The sequence below is a fragment of the Phaenicophaeus curvirostris genome, chromosome 2 (assembly GCF_032191515.1).
Source record: "Phaenicophaeus curvirostris isolate KB17595 chromosome 2, BPBGC_Pcur_1.0, whole genome shotgun sequence".
NCBI classification, from domain to species: domain Eukaryota; kingdom Metazoa; phylum Chordata; class Aves; order Cuculiformes; family Cuculidae; genus Phaenicophaeus; species Phaenicophaeus curvirostris.
In genome coordinates this window covers 48,042,674-48,058,147 of record NC_091393.1, presented here as the reverse complement: position 1 = coordinate 48,058,147, position 15,474 = coordinate 48,042,674, and positions in this window count along the sequence as shown.

Here is a 15,474-nt window from a genome sequence, read left to right as displayed (position 1 = left end):
TGCTGCCCTCTTCTCCCAAGTGGCAGGTGATAGGACGAGGTGGAATGGCCTCAAGCTTCGCCAGGGGAGGTTCAGACTGGATATCAGGAAAAAAATTTTCCCAGAAGAGGTCATCAGGCACTGGCACAGGCTGCCCAGGGAGGTGCTTGAGTCACCATCCCTGGGGGTATTTAAAAGACGGACAGGCGAGGTGCTCAGGAACATGGTTTAGTGACAGATAGGAATGGTTGGACTCGATGATCCAAAAGGTCTTTTCCAACCTGGTGATTCTATGATTCTGTGATAAAATCATCTAATCAATTTATGGAGATAAGAGGATATTAGGTTTTATCCAGGTACATAAACCTTCGAGACTTTAGAAAAACTGTTTCATTCTCAGAAGATTAAGCTGTGTATCCCAGGCAAAGATAAGGGTTTGGCTCTCAGTAATGACAGGTGCTGACTAAGTCAAGATGAATAATATCAGCAGGCAAGCCACACTGGCAATGGCTAGAGGAAGCAAAAGTTCTCATCAACCCAAATCAGAGAAAAAACTCCCTCTCAGTTCCAAAGTTAAGGACTAGTATGAGTCTAGAAACCACTTAAGTGTTGTAAGTACCTCAGCACAACTTTCTAATAAACAATATTAGTCCTACATCTTAATTCTTCTGCAGTTCTGTTTTTGTGATCCTTCTTTGGACCGTCTCTAGGAATTTCCAAGGCTGAGCAAGGGAAATATAAAAGGATTGGGAAAAGATTAAAGGCATTCCTTGGAAATTACCTACCCATCAGTTTAGCAGCAGTTCCTATTAGAAAAACAAAAATAAAATCATGGAATGAATAATGAAACCACTGCATGACTTGAAGTAACACTCATCACAGCTGAAAATTAATTGTGTGAGATCATAATTTCTTTTTGCAAGACTGTAGCAAGCTTTGTGCATAAGGAGGAGACAACAGATGCCACAGATACATCTTTTTAGAGTTGACACTGTTTCACTTATTTCTGTCTTGCTTATGCAAATGTTGGCTACTATTGAGGAAACAAGCACATAAATGGTATAAAACTGGTGGAAAACCTATTTAGAAGTAGCTATCATTATTTCACTATCAATACAGAAGGCTGCCCTGGGTCTGATATAATTTGATGCATTTGCTATTGAACTGGGTACTATAATAAAGAAACTTTTTAAACTGGCAGTTACACAAGTCCATGTCACTGGAGGTTTTCAAGATGCAACTGGACGGGTTGCTAGAGAAGCTTATCTAGGCTCCTTTTCACATGAAAATTTGATTTAGACCAGATAATCTTTTGAGATCTTTTCCAACATGAGTTATTCAATAATCTTTCTAAAAGCAAGGCACAGTGGATGAAGGAGTTGTGGAAACTCCAGATCTGTAAGATTTTTAAGAACAGCATGTGACGATATGGGTATAGTTTACCTTGCCTTACAAAAGACAAACAGACTGCAAATCACTTTGGAGTACTGTATTCTACAATTCTAAGCCAAGTATGTCAGAGAGACTTTTCACAGCTCATTTGATTAGTACCAGTTGCTGTAACTACTAAAAGTGGTGGGTAGAACTAATTCAGTGAGCTAGCCTGAGACAAGCAGGCTCTATTAGGTCATAGGAAAAATTTAAGATCAGGCGGTGCAAATAAAATGTGAGAGGAAGGAAACATCAGTATTATAAAAAAACACAAAGTACACTATGCAAAGTACACTAAAAAGTACAGTGAGAAATGAAAATAATTTAATGCCTATTCACTAGAAACTGGATTTATATATGTTACACAGGAGAGAGGATTCAAGTGTTCTCCAGCTTTATCCAATAACACAGCAAAGTAGGCTGCAATGTGGAAATGGAAAAACAACCACTTATACAAGAGGAGCTGATTCAATAAGCAGTATAAGAAAGCTTCAAAGACTTGAGGGAGAACAAAAGTTTTTAATCCTGAAAGGATCTTCAGGTTCAAGTCAGAGAAATGATCAAGAAACCAGAGACATGCAAAAGTAGAATAACTGAACCAAGCGGTTTAGTGCTGAAATGGAGAATGATGGACAATTACTGTGTCTGATGGGTATAACCTGACTACATGTGATCTTAGGAAAAGATCGGTAATAATACCATGACCATAGGCAAGAAATAGATCACAAAATTATAAAAACACCTAGCAAGACACTTTTCCAATGAAAATCCCAAAGAGTTGAGAGTAAAACTATCTAGTAAGTCTTTCAGGAGTAAATAAATTTAAATTGTTACCATTACTTTCCAATACATTGGTATTATGCAAAGTAGGTTTTCCATGTGACTGATTTATGTCTGATGTCTTTGCTCCTGATGTGATCAGGCTGCTACATCCTTGTTTCACAAGCCTTTTCTGCAGTGACAGAAATCAGTGGCAAAACACATGGGTATTAAATTCTACATCCTGAAGCAAAAGGCTTTGCTCAGGAAAAGAGTAGCTGCCTTTAGATTACCTTAACAGATTAGCTTACCAGAAAGAGCATACAGAAAGACCACAAGAAGCTGTTTCAGGCAAGAAAAATTGGTACAACCACAGAAAACGGAGCTAACACCACATTAAGTACAAATTCTGACTGCATTCCAAGAGCAGACAGAGAAAGCCTGAGAGAAAATCCGTCTGCAAGAAAAGAGGGAGTATCAAAGACAATTCCTACATTTCTGGTCTCGGAAACAAATTGAGAACCGAGGTAATAATTGTATACTGAAATCAGAAACCAGGGTGGGGGAAAGAAACCTATTTGCCAATAACTTCTTTCTAAATTAAGTCATGCCTATACTCAGAAGGTAACAGAATCAAGACAGGAATGTAGGTAGGAGTTAGAAAATGCAGAATTGGTAAAATGTACTCGTTATGCATTGTGACAGGGTAAACACATCTAAAAAACCTGCTGAGAGGGGATTCTTACAGATCTCTAGAGATGAGGAAATAAGGTGGTACAGCTAGCCAACACTGGAAATTGAACAAGTGAACAAGTATCTTCAGTCAGTTCCTGGTTTCTTGCTCAATAAAACAGGCAGAAATAGAGCAGAGACTTACATATTATCAATATTGAGTATCTGAATTGCAGAATTTTGTTAAACTACAAGCATCCTTATGAGTAATTTGTATTCTTGCTTTGTGCCTTACTTAAGGAGGAATGTTTTTTCAAAAATAATGTGTGCTCTTCATTTTGCTCTCAATCATCAAATCATTTTCATATTTAATTAGTAATTTTCTTCACTAAGTTTCATTTTGAGTTCATTTTTCTCAGAAATGAGTCTGAAATGTCAACTTACACCAACTTCTAAAGCTTCTTTATAAACCTTTACTTTGACATAACATTGTGTTTAAGTAAGACAAATTAAAGCTTAAGTTTTTATTTTTGCTGGGCGGATACTAAAATCTGACTGTTTCACAGCACTAGTACATCACCCTAATAAAGGCAGAATTACCTAATAAGTTAGTGCCTATCATTGTAGAAATAAACTGCATGTTAGGTGGAATGTAGACTAAAGTATTACTGAACTAAGATGAGACTTCTTAGGTTATTTGGTCCCAGATTGTTTCACAGTGAAGTGAAACCCAGTCAAACCTATCTTTCAGTGACTTTTAATAAATTTTAGATGTCACTGCAAGATATCTCACTTTTGACTCCTCTTTTAGACACACTCTGGCCAAAACTACTCTCTACAAAAATAATTTCCTTATATGTGTTGGCCAAGTGCAAAAGAGTCAACTGTATCACCTGGAGTCCACGTAGAAACACAGACTCTTTTACTTCAGTACAAGTCCAAAGTTTCCTTATGCCTTTGCTAATAACAAAACTATGAAAAAATGTAATGGCTTTGATATGAAAATATTAAGTTCAAAAAAAGTTATTTTTTATAAATATGGCTTGCAAAATTGCAGTGAAGGCAAATAAATTCATGTTGTTTCATTTACCTCTCAAGATGCCTTCAGTGAAGCTCTAGCAAGACTGCACAATAAATTGATTAGAAACAAATAACAAAGATGCACAATAGCTTATTTGCAATGGGTCTATTAAAGTATTTCCCAAGTTAAAAACCAGCAACTCTTTTGCTGACAAGAATAATGATTCTTACTTAAGAAACCACCTGAAACATGGAAAGAGAGGAACCTTAATAAAATACTGCAGGAGAAAATATCCCAGTGAGATTAACAGCAATGGTTAAGAAGATAGGCTTGAAGGCTTTGCAAATAGAGTTATGAGAACCTACCAAAGGTCGATGAACTAAAAGCCCTGAACTGACTTGTTAAAAAAATAAAACACTTTAAAAAAGATGAAATAAACCAACAATTATATTTTGAAAGAAATCAACAATTACTCTTTGAAGAATATATTACTTTTCTAAAAAAAAAGATTTTTGGCAAGTAGTCTACAAATAAAAAACTACTAATCATAGGACACAATAGGGAAATTCATGAAAGCCAAGCTCTCATCATTATTCTTTATTAAAACATTGTATAGATTATAAACTGTACAAAAGGAAAACAATGTAATTAAAATGTATGCAGATGCACTAACCATACACAGAAAACAATGATGTTTTCAAATGCTGAAAAGCGATAATGCTGCACTTAGTTGCAGGCAAATTCTAGTTCCAGTACCCAATGTTTCCTTCCATAACACTATAGAAAATTAGACTTAACGACATGTGCTGTTACACTGCCATCATGTGGCAAGGTAACGGCAGCGTTCTGTGAAGATAATACAGTATCCTGACGATAATCTGCTTTTAGAAAGAAAAGAGAGCATTCTTGTTCTGAAGCCATGAATATATCAGTAGGGATTTAGCTATACCTCAGGAGATGTTGCTGAAAAAACACTCACCCTACTGAAATCACCATTACAATTACACTTCAGCGGGATCATGACCTCATTGTCTGGAAAAACAATTTGAATGTATTATTTCTGAAACATACTTTTCTGGCAGCTAAAGGAAATGAGTGTATCCTATTCTTTCCCTCATGTTATAAAAAATACAACATATTATTATAAATAGATAATCTCGAATGTTGCACACATTGGTACATAATCGGAGATAAGAGGGTGTGTTGATATGATCCTGCTATTAATGTCAGCCCATGTGAAATAAAAAATAAAATTGCTCATTAAAAAGTTCAGAATGTTACATTTGCTGTTAACACCAGACCCTAGGATTGTGTTTCTTCATAGTTATAGCCTTGCTCCAAGTCTCTTCATTAATACAACAAGTAAGGCTTGAGTCTCTTAAAACATTTCGAAGCCCTATACTAGAAGCATCTTCAACTGGGGAAAAAAAAAAAAATTCTTTAGATGCCTTGCTGAATTTTAATATAAGATTTTTTTGCTCTTGGCCAACAAGTAAAAACTGTAGTAAACTGTGTAATAAGTCTTCTGCATAATGGAATTTTAGCTCTGGGAAAAACTGGCACCGACAAGTAGGTGATAGAAGAGAAAAATTCCATGGCAATAACTCTTTCTCCACTCAGGCAAAAACTTAAGTTTGAGAAAATAACAAAGCCAGTGAGGATAAAGGACATTCTTAAACACAAGAAAAAGTTCTGAGAAAGGACTGAGTACAACACATGCTTATGTAACCCCCTGAACTAAAGGCACTAATTTTAGGAATAGGGATTGAGTCGAGGATCGAATGAACATGGAAAACTTTTAATCTCAAGAGCTGAAGCTGTCTAAGAAAAGGCCACAGAAATGTACGCTGCCAAATAAGCATGTACAGACATTTACACTGCCAACATCTGCACATCTAGGGAACATCAGCTTTCCAAAACAGTTAGACCTTATGACTGACTTTCAAAGCACTAGAAATTTGGCATGCAAGATACAATATCCTTAGAATGTAGCGCATCTCGCACAATTGGTCTCGAAATTTATTAAAGAAGTTGGTGATGGACTTTAAAGACATTTTTGTGCTATTTCTTTTTCTTATCAGTATTATTAAAATTCCTCTGTGCATTGCCCCATAAATTACTGAAGCTTCAGCTTATGTCAGCCAGACCTTTTGTTCAGAATACACAATAAAAGAAACTGAATTATTTGACTAGCGAGAGAAAATAACCCACTGATCATTTAAACAACTAACTTCTGCCAAAATAAAACTGCATCTTTAGAGTGGAGTCACCCAACCCCAAATCCTGTTTCTATTTTGTACACTCAGTGACACCTACAGGTTGCCCCCGGCATGTGACAGACTTTACTCGACAAGCTCTGACAAGAACCTCGATCCTTCTAAATACAAGTCCTTGCATCTTTAAAATAAGAACACAACGAGCACAAGGTTTTCAATCTATTGAAAAGCTCCATGCAGTCATATAATTGCTCTGTCTTCTTCAAAAGTCTTGGTTTTCTTCTCCCAGCAGAAAAGGATTTGCACACTTGTATGCTTTTGGGCAGGATGTATTTTGGAATATGCTTTATTTTCTTTGGTCTGTTCTACAGGACATCAAACTACAGTGAAAACGCATCCTACTATTTTGGGGGTTGTCAAAGTTTATGGCTGGATTTCTTAGATGCAGCTCCTGACTTCCATTGCCTTTGCAAGAGTCTAAAGTCTAAACCTTCCTAAAACCAAAATTCACTGCCAAGAAATGGAACAAAGTATATTCATTACACTGACATTGGAACACACATCACAACATTTCTAGCTGTAGTGAAAGTGCGATTAGTAACTTTAAGAATTGCTTAATATCAGCAGATCATGTTATGCTGTATGCAAAGTATACAGGAAGAAAAATAAGACATAAGACGTCATAGGAAGAAATGTGGGAGATAAAAAATCTTTAGAACAGCATGTCAAATCTTGGCTAATGGCAGCTTTGCACCTGGCATATTCTTAATTCCAGAACAGTGATTTTTAACTATCCCAGGATAAAGGTACTACATTTAACATAGACTTATATTCTTGGTTTTATCACAGAATCTATTTCTGTGATTAAGAGCTCCAGTATTTCCTTCTGCCTGTTCCCCTCAAAAATCCAATTAAACAAGTCATCTGAAGAGGTGAGATGGAATTTTCTGATATGGAAAATGGGCCTGACTACTACTTGCTTATAGAACTCAGACTGCAAAAATACCTAATTTTTTCATAAGTTTAATGGCCACAGAACTCTTTCAGATGTTCTCATGAAACAAGTATTTCTAGAAACTTGACACGAGTTTGTATTAGCAGTAGGAAAACTTGTTGGTGCTTAGTGCCAGGTTTAAGCAGAAGGCCTTGTAGCCCATTACTGCTGATGACAGATCAAATCCTAAGACAATATCCAATCTGCTTTCTATGCCAATGATTAAAAATGACTGAGCCTCCCAGCTGCCATATGCCACTCACTCTGCTAGGCTCAGCTTTCATCCAAGCCTTGGGGGACTTCCATGATCTTACCTTTTAACAAATTGAAAAGTAGGATCTCTCTCCAGCCTTGTTGTCACAAAAGCTATTGACAATAGCCCAACACTTACACTTCTAAAAATTTCAACCCTACATATCTTGGGATTTTACATGGTGGACACCAACCCCTACCTCAGTCCCCTTTCCTGTGAGCCACAGAAAATTCTCATTTAACCCCAATCCTAATCTTCAAAGGAGGCATAATTTCAAGACTGACAGCATTCTCTGTAATTTACAATAGAAGATTCACCACTTTCCATTTCAACCTGCCTCACTTTCCACAAGTCTATTCGTCACATCCAGCAATATACTCTGCTGTCCAAACTATTAGAAGAACTTTAATCATAACCTGAAAGCTTCACTGCAGTGAAGAGAACTCCATCTTCTGTCTAACTAGCTATGAGTTGGCCCCAGAAAGCCTCCTTCCTAAATTACTGGCATACAGGGTCCAGCAATGCCATTAGCTTTACAGTCACTTCCATCTCAATGGTACACTAACCACACTGTCAACAAGACCAAGCTTCCAAAACCCCTGCCTCAGATCAGTTTCAGTTGTTATCTGCACTAGACTCAGAGGATACAGGATCACCTCTTCAAACTCTTACTCTTTAAAAGCCTAAGATTATAGGCTCTTCCCTCATCTGTAAGCAAGTGATTCTACTGTATGGTAGATACACTACTACACACCCTCAAACCCTGTCACTACAGCACTCTCCCTGGCACTGTGCCGTGGGAGAGTCCAGTAGTACAGTTCTCTTAGAGAACTAAACATGCTAAGCCATAAAAAAATCCACTGCCAAGAGACTCAAATAAACAGGATGAGGTGCAGCCCCAGCACACATCCGCTAAGGGGATACAATCATAGAATCACAGAATCATTTGGTTGGAAAAGACCTTTGAGATCATCATAGTGGACAGTTAACCATACCTCTCCACTACGAAACCGTATCCCTCAGCACCTCATCTATCCATCTTTTAAATACCTCCAGGGATGGTGACTCAACCACCTCCCTGGGTAGCCTGTTCCAGTGCTTAATAACCCTTTCAGTGAAGAAATTTTTCCTGATATCTAGTCTGAACTTCCCCTGCTGCAACTTCAGCCATTTTCTCTCATCCTATCACACGTTCCTTGGGAGAAGAGACCAACTCCCACCTTTCTACAACCTGCTTCCAGGCAGTTGTAGGCAGTGATAAGGTCTCCCCTCAGCCTTCTTTTCTCCAAGCTAAACAACCCAACTTCTCCCAGCAGCTCCTCATAAGACTTGGTCCCCAGCCCCTTCACCAGCTTTGTTGCTCTTCTCTGGACTTGCTCCAGAGCCTCAACATCCTCCTTGTAGCGAGCGGCCCAGAACGGAACACAGTATTCGAGGTGCGGTCTCACCAGTGCTGAGTGCAGGGACAGTTCCCTGGACCTGCTGGCCACACTGTTTCTTATACAGGCCAAGATGCCATTGGCCTTCTTGGCTACCTGGGCACACTGCTGGCTCATGTTCAGCCACTGCCAACCAACACTCCCACGTCCCTCTCCAACAGGTAACTTTCTAGCCACTCTTCCCCAAGCCCGTAGCACTGCACATAGTTGTTGTGTCCCAAGTGCAAGACTCAACACTTGGCCTCATTGAACCTCACACTGTAACTCACACAGTTGCTCCAACTTGTTTTCTCTTGCCCCCCACCTCCTCCAGCCCTTCTGGGTTGCACCCTGCGTCAGGAATCGCTTCACACCTCTCCTTGGCACAGGTGGGCGTGACCACCAGGGAGCAGGTTTTTGGAAGTTAGGTAGAATTTCTTTTAATAGCCTCTTGTTTTTTTTAAATAGCATTTTTCCAGACACTGTTACACTATTCGTTCTTTTGGAAATTATAACCTCTTCTGTTAAGTATGATCTGTGCTGAACAGATGTCTTCTTCTATAATTGATACAAGAAGTAGCTCCTGTTTCAAAAAGTGGAATATTTTTTATTTAAGCTAAGTTTTATTTAAGCTAAGTTAAGTTTCATCTAAGTAATTGTATTTTCTTGAAAGTTAGACAGAATGTGCTTCTGAGAGCATGTTTTCTTTCAAGGAGTGTTTTTCCAGGCACAGTTCATTCTTTGTAGACGATAACATCTTGTGTGAAGTATGATCTGTTCTGAACAGATGTGTCTTCTGTAATCACCTCTGTCTGAAGTCTGTCTCAAATGCAAGGTCAGGTGGAAAGCTGGAGCCAGCTCCAAATTAGCAAGAGATCTGTCTGATGAGCCGCTTATAATAACGTTACAATGAGTCCTTGGAAAGTAATAGAATATGCATATGTTTTCTAGGAAAATGTATACATATGCATGTAAGTGGGAAATACATTCTGTAACCAGCTCTTGTCTCACTGCACATCACAGAACTACACAATGCCAGGTTGGAACGGACCTCAGAGATCATCTTGGTCCAACCTTTTAGATAATATATAGTTTAAGTGAGATGGGCCAGGACCCTATCAAGCTGAGCCTTAAAATCGTCCAGTGTAGTGGAACGTACCAGTTCCCTGGGAAGATTATTCCAGTGTCAGGGTAAATTGGAGCTGTTAGTGCTGGAGGCAGAGCTGTGACACTGACAGAATAAAGTGCCAAGGCACAGTGGCACAAGTTAGTTCATTTGCTTGTTCGAGCACAGCATCCTCCAGAGCAGACAGCAAGAGTCTGATACAAGAAGTAGTTCCTATTACAAAAAATAGGATTTTTTTAATTTAAGCTAAAGTTTCAGAATGTCCCTCTGATGGCATGTTTTCTCTCTGGTAGCACGTTCTCTTTCAGACTGGTGTTTTCAGACAGTGCTCATACTTCGGAGAAGAGAACGTCTCGTGACCGCCCCTGCCTGCAGCCTCTCCCCGTCTCAAACGCGAGGTCGGGCAGAGCTGGAGCCGCCTCCAAATCAGCGAGAGTTTAGACTGTTGCGAAGTTCATAATAACGTTAAAATGAGTCCTTGGAAACTAATGGAACGTGCGTAAGATTTGTTGGGAGAATTTATGTCAGTGGGTAATACGTTCTGCCCCCGGCTCTGGTCTCGCTGCACACGATTGAGGGAGATCTCTCCCTCGCGTTGGCCAGGACTCTTCCTAAACTCCTAAACGAGCCTTACGGAGGTTCCAACAGGAGGCCGCCCCCCGCCACGCCGCCCCGGCCTGGGGCGCGGGCCTGGCCCCCCCGCACCAACCCGCCTCGCTCCCCGGTCCCGTGCGCATGCGCCGCGTCCGCCGTTTCCTTGGCAGCCGCCGCTGTGTTCGGCGAAACCACCTGCGCCGGCGGAGAAGGGGGGGAGCGCGAGGCGAGGGAGAGACCACTGGCGTGGCGGGGGGGGGGAAGGCGGGGCAGTCGCAGCGGCTGCCGCGGAGGCGGACGGGGCCGACGTGAGTGATGCCGCGGCGGGCGGGGAGGGGGTGCTGATGCGGGGCCAGCGCCTCGTGCGGGAAAGTCGCGTACGGCCCCGGGGTGGGGAGGGTCCCCGGCGCGCGGCTGCGGGCAGGCCGGGGCACGCCTCCCCGCCGCTCTTCCCTCCCCCGGTTCCCCTCTCCCGCTGCTGGCCCGGTGGGCCGGGGGGGAGCTTGGCCGAGGAGCGCGCGGCGGCGCGCGCGCGGGAAGCCGACGGCGCGGGCGCGGGAAGGCGGTGGCGCAGGCGCGGGGCCGGCGGCGGAAAGCGACCCCCGGCGGGGCTGCGTTCCGATGGTCTCGGTGCCGCCGGAAGCCGTAATCCCTCGGTTACCGCGGGTTTGGGTCCCCGCCCCGTCCCGTTACCCCCGCCCCGCCTCCTCTCAGCACAAGTTTTGTAGTTGAGGGAGGTGAGGTCGGTCAGACCCCGCGGGCCCTGAATCGCAGGGTGGCTTGGGTCGGAAGAGACCTTAAAGATCATCTAATTCCACCCGCCCTCGCCATGGAGCTGCAGGGCTTCTCCATGCCTGACGCGTTAAGCCCCAAAGCAGCGATACCTCCTCGCTTCTCTACAGTAAATGCAATTAATCCTGTCCCTTGGTCCGGTTACGGCGTCTGCTGGGAATGTTTGTTCCTATCTCTGTTGTTTACCGTTGCTTCTCGACATGAAGAAAAATGCCACTTCAGAAATTAAAATGCTTAGGTTGGTCCCGGTGAGAACCTAGAGAGTTGGGCTTGTTTGTTCAGCCTGGAGAAGAGAAGGCTCCGAGGAGACCTTACAGCGACCTCCCAGTACCTACCTGAAGGGGCTCCAGGAAAGCTGGGGAGGGACTGTTCACAAAGGCTTGTAGTGAGTGATAGGACAAGGGGGAATGGCTACAAATTGGAGAGGGGCAGATTTAAACTAGACTTTAGGAGGAGTTTCTTCACAATGAGGATGATGAGGCACTGGCACAGGTTACCCAGGGAAGCTGTGGCTGCCCCATCCCTGGAGGTGTTCAAGGCCAGGTTGGATGGGGCCTTGGGCAGCCTGGTCTAGCGGGATGTCCCTGCCCATGGCAGGGGGGTTGGAACGAGGTGTTCTTTAAGGTCCCTTTCAACTCAGACCATTCAAACCCCTTTCCATCATCTTCCAACAGTCCTGGAAGACTGGGGAAGTTCCACTGGACTGGAGGCTGGCTGATGTTGTGCCCATCTACAAGAAGGGTCGCAGGGAGGACCCAGGAAACTACAGGCCTGTCAGTCTGACCTCAGTGCCAGGGAAAGTCATGGAGCAGGTGATCTTGAGTGCTATCATGAAGCACATGCAGGAGAACCAGGTGATCAGGCCCAGTCAACACGGGTTCACAAAAGGCAGGTCTTGCCAAACTAACCTGATCGCCTTCTATGACAAAGTGACTCGGCTGCTGGATGAGGGAAAGGCTGTGGATGTGGTCTTCCTGGACTTCAGCAAAGCCTTTGACGCAGTTTCTCACAGCATTCTCCTTGAGAAACTGTCAGCCTCTGGCCTGGACAGGCGCACACTCTCCTGGGAGGAAAACTGGTTGGATGGCCGGGCCCAGAGAGTGGTGGTGGATGGAGTTAATTCCAGCTGGAGGCCAGTGACAAGTGGGGTTCCCCAGGGCTCAGTGCTGGGTCCAGCCCTGTTCAATGTCTTTATCAATGACCTGGATGAAGGCATCGAGTGCACCCTTAGCAAGTTTGCGGACGACACTAAGCTGGGTGGAAGTGTTGATCTGCTGGAGGGTAGGGAGGCTCTGCAAAGGGATCTGAACAAGCTGGACCGCTGGGCAGAGTCCAACGGCATGAGGTTTAACAAGGCCAAATGCCGGGTCCTGCACTTGGGGCACAACAACCCTGTGCAGTGCTACAGACTAGGAGAAGTCTGTCTAGAAAGCTGCCTGGAGGAGAGGGACCTGGGGGTGTTGGTTGACAGCTGACTGAACATGAGCCAGCAGTGTGACGAGGTGGCCAAGAAGGCCAATGGCATCTTGGCTTGTATCAGAAACGGCGTGACCAGCAGGTCCAGGGAGGTTATTCTCCCTCTATACTCGGCACTGGTGAGACTGCTCCTCGAATACTGTGTTCAGTTCTGGGCCCCTCACCACAAGAAGGATGTTGAGGCTCTGGAGAGAGTCCAGAGAAGAGCAACAAAGCTGGTGAAGGGGCTGGAGAACAGGCCTTATGAGGAGCGGCTGAGAGAGCTGGGGTTGTTTAGCCTGGAGAAGAGGAGGCTGAGGGGAGACCTCATTGCTCTCTATAACTACCTGAAAGGAGGTTGTAGAGAGGAGGGAGCTGGCCTCTTCTTCCAAGTGACAGGGGACAGGACAAGAGGGAATGGCCTCAAGTTCCACCAAGGGAGGTTTAGGCTGGACATTAGGAAAAATTTTTCACAGAAAGGGTCATTGGTCACTGGCAGAGGCTGCCCAGGGAGGTGGTTGAGTCACCTTCCCTGGAGGTGTTTAAGGCACGGGTGGACGAGGTGCTGAGGGATATGGTTTAGTGTTTGATAGGAATGGTTGGACTCAATGAACCGGTGGGTCTCTTCCAACCTGGTTATTCTATGATTCTATGAGTCTGTGACTGAAGTTAAGACAGTGGTTTAAAATGTAGTAAGCAATGAAAGTCATCTGTATTTCTTTGTAGAGAACGGAAGTCTATAACAATTTTGCTGTCGGGGCAGACAGACTGTTTGCAGCCTCCTGACCAACAAAAGATGCCAAAGATGGGGAAAAAAATCAGCAGTAGTTCTGAAGCTAAAGCTTTCTGATACCTTACTATTGGAAAACTCCGGTGGGTAGCACCAGCTTTTTTTAAACACCCTTTTAAATAGGTGTGAACCCAAGGTTTTTACATGCTCTGCTAAACTGGTAGAAAACTACAGCACTTTTAGCAGTGGTTATTTGACGTGTGAGTGCATAGGTAGTAATGAGGCTGATACTAAGTAATAGGTAGTAGTGAAGTGCATGGTAATAATAAGGCTGACCATCAGTTTTCTGTACCTAAATATTGAATTTTCATTAATAAAACCAGATTGTTTTTTGATGCTGCATCTGTCATTAGTGAAGAGGAACAGTTTTGACTCAGTGTTATTTTTCTGTATAATTCTGGGTTAAAGCTTTTTCAAATGTTAAAGTAGTGATACCTATAGATAGCTGTGTTGGAAACCTACTAGTAAAACCCAAGACTTCCCAGTAAGATGACCAATCTAGTCTAAAACATGAGAATTAAATAAAGCTTAATGTTCTACTTGTTTTCAGCCACTGAAGATTAAATTCACTTTTTGTGATAAACGAAAAATGAGGGATTTAGTTCATGAGAATCCTGAAACGTGTAATTATAATTTGTCAGTTCAGGTTCCTAAATGGTGCTAATTAGATAGGAAACATGCCACTTTCCATTTCGTATGTTCTGCTCTATTATTGGGTAAGTTTGATTATATTATTATTTAAAATAATAATTATAATAATGAATATTGATCTGTAGAAGCTTTTTTTTGTGTGAATAGTGGGCCTTGTGGCATGTTTTATGTAGAGAATTCCTATGCTATAGGTGCAGAATATAGCAACTTGGTATTTTAAAATATTGTGGAAAGAGCAAAAATTTCATGTGGAAACACATTTATAAGTAAAGATGGAATATTAAAGAAGAGCAAATTAGGTTATTTTCAGTAAGCTATATAGTAATTCTTGGAAGTTTGAGCTTCATGATTTTTTTTTCCTGGTTATTCCTGATTGGTGGGATATGCCAGTGAACCAAGTACATATTTTTGTCATTCCTGGATTGCCTTATATTAACTAACATGGAAGAGAGCAAGCAAAAAATTCATCTTACAAGATCAATCTTAATGATAACTGAGTTTATTCAGATTGGATCACTGTGACTGCTGAACTTTGAGATATGATTAAATCTCGCCTATTTTAAGGTGAGATTACACTGAGTAAACAGCCTTGTTCTTATCCTTGTTGATTAATGATCTATATTTACACAAGTCTAATAGTTGCTTTAATACACCATGTCAAAAGTCATGTAATTCTAAATTTGAAATGTATATAAAATAATAGCACTGCCATTACAGGACTTTCCTCTTGTGGCAATTGATTTAATAGATATAGACTTTTATTGATTAAATAGAGGTTAATAGAAAATTATGCACTCCCTGGTTAATTTGGCAAATCTGTGCATTTTATTGAGTGCTAGTAGACATGAGGTAAGCTTGGCCTTTGTAACGCCAAGCCTTTTGTTTGTTCCATTATAAGAAAAAGGATTTGCAGAATTGATTTACTGTTTTTTTTTGGTGGTGTGATTTATTTAACCTTTGACCATAAAATTATTTCCATACTCAGAAGAGTTATGCGCTTTATTTTGCTTTTGTCTTCTATGTTGTCTCTCATATTTTTTTGTTTTGCACTTAAGAGCACTTCAGCATTTCATTTACTGTTTGCAATTAGTTTTTCTGCGGAGGGGTTGAAATCACTCAACTAGCCGTAAGAGACTTTTCCATGTTCCTGCCATCCTTAGTGAATGATTAAAATGATAGAATCTGTTGTACCTTTTAACTATATTTCATTTTCTACTCTTTCAGATTATATTTTTTTAGCCAATTGTGATGACACTACTTGAAAAGCAGCACTTAACAACTGTAGTACGTTTTAAATGGCCTTTTGGTATAACTAAGTACAAA